Genomic DNA, 6,889 nt, shown 5'->3' with positions numbered 1-6,889 from the left:
TGTGGCGAATAAGAGGAGAATTCATCTGTATAACGAACATCCGATTAATAATCGAAGGTTTATTGAAGGTGATGTGGAGGGAGAAGCAACCGTCTCTGCCTCTGTCTCAACTACAATAACTACTGAAGTACCTCCACGGAGGATGAGGTTGAAGAAATGTGCAAGGAAGACTCTCACCCCACCTCCAGAGAAGAAGAAGAAAAAGAGAGTTCTTCTAAAGGGCAAGGTACAAGGGGATGTTGGGGAGGAAGTGGAAGCCCAAGATGTTGGTGAAAGTCCAGTTTAGGCCCAATCTGCTATACAATTCAAGCCTAAAATTCAACCCAAAGCCTTGTTCTAACAATGTGAAGAACCGTCATAAATTTCACAAAACAACTCCCATCCACCACAGACACCCCCTGGTAGAAGATGAAACTCCACAGCAAACTTCTATCCAAACTAAAACACCGAACACATTTCTAAGTCAGAACCTACAATTCAAACCAACAATGACTTCCTAAATCAATATATCCCTCAATCCACTGAAAATCCAGGCCAAAATGGAGCTTCTAGAAGGAAGAAGAGAAATGTGAGAAGTACCATAAGGACTCCACCTACTGGGCAGAGATTTGTCCCAAACTCTAATCCAACCAAGCCTCCTACCATTCACGTCCTAGTTGATATAGATGTATATTTTGATGATGGTGCTGGTCAATACTGTTATGATTCCGAGAATTTATACAGCATAAATAGTGAGATAAGGATAACCCCACATACACTCAAGGCAACGCTAATACACCAGTCAGCCAAGTGCGTTTAGAGGTTGGAATGGAATTTATTACAATTGAGGAATTTAAGAAAGCTGTGAGAAATTTTAATATCAACCTTGAGAGGAATATTTTTTTCCTAGGGTAAATCCTAAGAGCGCAAGGGCAATTTGCTATGATGAAAACTACCCATAGACTGTTTATTGTGCTAGGAGGAACCACCCTGCTAATTACCAAATTAAGACTCTCATCAATGAACACACATATCCCAAAACATGGAATTGCAAATTTATAGATGGAAAGTGGATGGTGAATGGCTTGAAGAAAAAATTAGGAGTCACCCAATAATGACTACCAAAGAGGCCGAATAGTTTTTCAAGTCACCCAACAATGACTGCCAAAGAGACTGAAGAGTTTTTCAAGACTGAGTATGATGTGAATATTAATGAAAAAAAGATCTACAGGGCAATAACAAAAGTAAGGGAGAGGACTGAGGGTTCTAAAAAAGCCCAATATGCATGCTTGAGGGATTATGCAAATGAGATTCTAAAGACCAATCATGGGTCCACTACTCGGATTGAAACTTTTATGTTACTAGGGGATCAACTAATGTTTAAGAGGATCTATATCTACCTTGCTACATGTAAAAGGGGTTTTCTAGCTGGATGTAGACCCTTCATTGGGTTGAATGGCACCTTTCTGAAGGGTACTATAGTGGCCAATTGTTTACTGCAATTGGTGAGAATGCTAACAACCACATATACCCTATAGCCTATGCTGTGGTGATATCAAAAACAAAAGACACATGGAAATGGTTTCTAGAACTACTTCTGAAAGACCTAGGTGATCATAGAACAAACGGATTCAACTTCATGTCAGATTAACAGAAGGTATGCACATGTTTATCCGATGTGGGGTATTATTGTCAAATACGATAATATTTTTGTGTTGATTGTCAATTTTAAAATTTTTATATCCTGACAAGTCAGAAATTAAAATATATGTGGTTAGATATGCCAATGATTATTCACATCTATATTTAACTGGGCCTTATACCAAAAATGCAAAAAGCCTTTTTAGAGAGCACATCACAGGTTTTACTCATTGCACATTTGGCAGAATTTTTTCAAGAAGTGGAAGGATTTATAGTTTAAGATGGAATTGTTTATCCATGAAACTATAACAATATTTATGCAATTTATCTCAACTCTGTCTGTGAGGGCAAGCTCATCTGGAGCTAGATGGCCATTTCTAGCATTTAGGCCACCAACAAATATCTTAGGAAATGGACTTTCAAGCAGAAGCAGCAATTCTATACCAAACTGATGCTTTGTGGGAATTTGATTTTGTTCATTTTGTGATGATGTTAGTGTTTATATACTAGTCTTTTGGTCCAGACATTTGCTATCTAGTTATGTTTTGTTTATTTCAAGTTCAAAAAACTAGCTCTTTTGATGAAGACATTTGACATGTAGTGACTACTATTATTAGGTTCTGATGTTTTGATATAGATTATGATGTTATTGGATTCTGATTATGGTTTATGAATCTTATTGTGTATGAATCTAGCCATTCTTAAGCTATTTGTATTCACATTTTTCAGGTTAAATCATGATCACTTTATCGTTAATTTTGTCATAATCATAATAAATTAGAGTTATAAGTAAAAAAAATCAATTTCATTCAAGTCTATAATTATCAATTTTAAAATCGAATAAGGTTACATTTGTCAAAATAAACCTCATCTAACCCACACAAAATACCAACTCAAACTTTAAACTCCAATCCAAGGACATAAAGAATCTAAGAACATTCATCCCCAAATCAGCTACATCTTGAAAGTTAGGACCAAAATCATGGTAAAACACAAAAGAAACTCCACCGATAGTAATGCAAGCCACATTCTAATAGAACGAATTTTTCCTATAACACTACCGAACTTCATCACAATCTTCATATCCTTGTCCTCATTATTTGCTCCTGGAATCACATTGAGATTTCCAGAGCCATGAATGTCATCTTTCTTTGCCCCAATTAGAGCCTTGGTCAACTCTATCCATTCTCCTTCAATTTTATCAACACATGCAAAGTACTGGTAATCCTTTGTTTGCAAGTGAAAATAAAATAAATCCTAGGTACTAAGAAAAATTTAGAACTATAAACAACATAGATTAATCTCATATGCACTTTCTATTGCAGACAACAAATAAATCATCTTTTTGGAGTAGTAGTTATGCTAGACTCAAGCAGAACTACGTCTATACTATAGTTGCATTTGCCATAAACTTTGCTCTCATGTTTCATCCGTGAACAAGCAGAATCAAAAACACTATTGCTATCATTCGACTGTGTATACTTCAATTTACGCATTGACATTTTTCTTTTTCACTTTATCTTCAATGTTGGAAACGATGTCAATGTCTAGGGATTTTAATTTGGAAAAAAATTGAAAAGGATTTGTAACGGTAAAATGTGCCATGTACTCCCTAACATGTCACGTTTGTTAAATCACGTTCGCCATTCATTTATATTTGACATTTGGTTAGTTTTGACGAACAAAGCGGATCATTCAGGGTTTCAATTTAGTTTTCCATCTTCAGTGATCAGATTTGTCGCATTTTCATCTTTCAGGGTCAGTTTTAGTAGTTTATTCGAATACTTATTTATTTCATTAATATTGTACACAATCTTAAAAGACCAACATGATTTGTGAATAAAATGAGTATTTCATTGTATTGTATCTATACACATCTATCCTTTGCTATTATTGATATTAGCATGAATATTCTAAAGACTTAATTATTAATTTGATACTCAAAAAATTCAGATACTGATAAAAAGATCATTGAAAGATATTATCAACAAAATAACACTTGAATAATTTGATAATACGACAAAAATAATTAATAAATAATATATTTTTATAAGTGACCATGCAAAAAAACTTTCGTATTTAGTTAATGGCTTATTTATTTAATCTAAATTTTTGTGACAATATTTGAATAAATATTTAAAAAATACTCAAAATATTTGGTATAAAATTTGATTTCTAATTTTTTTTTCTTTTATTTTGAAATGTTCAAATAGCATAACTTAAAATAATAAAACATTTTGAATAAAGATCATGTTATAGTAAAAGATATACTTTTTAATGAAGAATAAATATTATATTGTCTTTTAATTTTACAATGGAAAAAGAAATCAAGATATTTTATATAATTAAAATGTTAGACGGCTAAATATTTTTATAACTAATTCTAATTATACATATATATTTCTTTTTCTTTATACATGTTCTTTTTCTAAAGCTTTTTCTTCTTTTATCTTCTCTTTTTTCTTTTTATTTTTCTCTTTTTATTTGTTTAAATCTAAAAAAGATAAAAAAAATTCAAAACATAGAAAAAAAAAAAAGAAAAAACAACAACAAACATTATAGCATTGGAAGAAGAAATTTTGTGTTTTTATAGTAAAAAATCTATGTTTTGTAGTTACAAATTTTGTGCTTTTTAATTTGTTTTATAAAATTATACACCTTTTTGTTTTATTTTTTGTTAGTTGTCTTTGATACAATAAACACAACCTTTTTAAGAAAAATAGGTAATTTTATAAATAATACAACATAAAATCTCCTCCTCTTCGTTCTTCATTCTTTTCTTTATTTTTTTTCTCTTTTCTTATTTTTTTTTTGTTTTGTCTATATAGTTATTTTATATTTAACTTTACAAATTTTTATGTCGAGCTTCATAAATTTTTGTGCTTTATTTTTTTTATAGAATTCTATAAATTTTTGTTTTATTTTTATTTCTTCTTATATATTTTGTGTATGTAGTTATTTTATGTTCAACTTTACAAATTTTTGTATTTTCAATTTTTACAGAAATATAAAATTTTTTATTTTTCTTTCTTAACAATAAACATAATTTTTTGAAAAAAATATATAATTTTACGAACAATAAAAAAAATTGACATTTTTTTTCCTTCTCTTTTTTTTTCTCTACTTTTTTTCCTCAAAAAAGAGAAACTAATAAAAACGTGAAGAGGAAAAAAAAACATAACAACAATAGGGAACACTACTATATTTTAGACATTTAATAACATTTATCTATTAACATTTATTAAAATATTAATAATTATCAAAAAATTAAATTTTAGGCAACATTTATACTCAAATGTTAGCAAATACCATTAAATTTTAAAAAACTTACAAAAACCATTACCTATTCTTAGATAGCTCATTGAAACCCTTATGCGGTAAAACCACCTCGCAAAAATCGCTCACAATCGTTCTCACTCTCACTCTCACTCTCATACTATGAAACCACATCTCGCTCTTCCTCAATCATCTCTTATTCCGCCTCTCTGATCTCTCGCTCCGCCTCATCGATCTCACAGTTTGCAAATCGAAACCACAATCGCATGTTTTCACTGTCACTCTAGCTCACGTTGTCTCGCCTCTGGTTCATTCTCTCATCACTTGCGTTGTCGCTTGCACCATCGTCTTCTCGATACGTCGTTGTCTTCTCGCCGGTTCCATCCTTTGCTCGTCCCACGGTCCGGTGAGTTCCAGTTCTCTTGTTCAGTGAGCTTCTTGCACCTCCAATCCTCTTTAATCTTTACTTAATAATTAATTTGATTTATAACTATTTTTAGTTGATTTAGGGTTTTTATTAGTTGTATCTGTTGTAGGAATTAATAAGAAGTTCTGAATCCCTTGTTGGAACTACTAATGCTGTTGATTTGATATAGCACATAACTTATTTTTTTTGTTTGGTTAAAATACATTTGAGTTGGACAAAATTGACCAAAAAATGTAAAAATGAGGGTATATTGAAGTGAAAATCATTTTCTTGGATGATGCTAGTAAGTATCTAAGTGAGGTCTAATTTAGAGCAGAAAAAATGGCAGATAAGAAATTAAGCCAAAAAAAAAAAAAGAAAGCCATGAATTTGGGACTAAATCAACAGGAAGTTTAAGCCAAACAGTGTGGTAGAAAATGCTCATGAAGTGTTTAATATAATGCCTCAATGATTTTCAAACTTATATACATATATTGTTTCTGTAAAAACGTTGCTTCTATTGTGTTGTGATTTGTGAGACTGTGATAATCTAACCTAATAGCAGGTTTTCTAAGTAAAGTTATTTGTGGGAGAAAAATTTCATGTGAAAGGAAGCACTCATGTCTTTATACTTCTGCACTTTTTTTTCACCTTAGCTCATATTATGCATCTGAATAATATAAGGAAAATACGCCTCTAGTTTATAATATAAAGAATTGTCTTACTGTTCCACTTGAACATTAGAATATTCTTGTTTAATTTTGGAGCTTGATATGATTAAGGTATACTAATTCTTAGCATGTAATTTTCATACAATAATTTGAGATTTAAAATGTTCATCTGAGCAGATAGGAAGGCTAAAGCTCACACTGACTGGACACATCGAGCAAATAAGAGGTAAAATACTATAACATTATTAGTGATGTTTAATTGTGAATCAGGTCAATTATAATGGTATAATTTTTTACAGGCCTTGCTGTCAGCAGCAAACATACTTACATGTTCTCTACTGGTGATGATAAACAAGTTAAATGTTGGGATCTTTAATAGAATGAGGTGTTGGTCACAAGAGGCATGGAGGTTTATTTGGACAAGGCTTAGCTACTATTGTTGTTGTTTACTATACAAATGCTGTAAGTGGTCTAAGTTTTTATTTTTGCTAGTTGTTGCATTTAGAAGTTAGAATCATCACTAAATGCCTATAATACATACTTGTCAGGAAAAATCTACATTAGTTAGTGAACTATCAAACGGTGATCTCTACATTGTTTGTCAATAAATATAGTAACTCTTTTCTTATCCTCATGCAAATATAGTATAATGATTCTAAATTCTAATGCAATTTTATGTGAAAAATATCTGTTCTTTTCTGTCATATTTATATCAGTATTCGAACAGCTTTTCTGGTGTAAAAAGATATTGCGTGCATGCTTGCATTACTCTTATTTTTTATATGCTCCTAGTACACACCCTTAGTATCAATTTTGGTGCTTTGATTTTATTGAACTCATGACAGATCCTCAAAGTGCTGATTATTTTTCATGATTTTTTGAGTTGTTAGAAACAAAAAAGCAATATTTCTTCATC

At 31.1% G+C, this 6,889-nt stretch overlaps 1 long non-coding RNA gene across 1 annotated transcript; it reads left to right on the top strand.

Moving 5' to 3' along the window:
- On the top strand, window positions 4,965-6,601 carry LOC107648091. Its single transcript, XR_001621722.2, has 3 exons — window positions 4,965-5,302; window positions 6,151-6,199; window positions 6,273-6,601. It is a non-coding gene; the product is annotated as an uncharacterized LOC107648091 (long non-coding RNA).

This window comes from Arachis ipaensis, chromosome B06, assembly GCF_000816755.2.
Source record: "Arachis ipaensis cultivar K30076 chromosome B06, Araip1.1, whole genome shotgun sequence".
Classification (NCBI taxonomy): Eukaryota; Viridiplantae; Streptophyta; class Magnoliopsida; order Fabales; family Fabaceae; genus Arachis; species Arachis ipaensis.
Note: the sequence above shows the minus strand (reverse complement) of the source record. Positions and strands in the feature narration are given on the sequence as shown.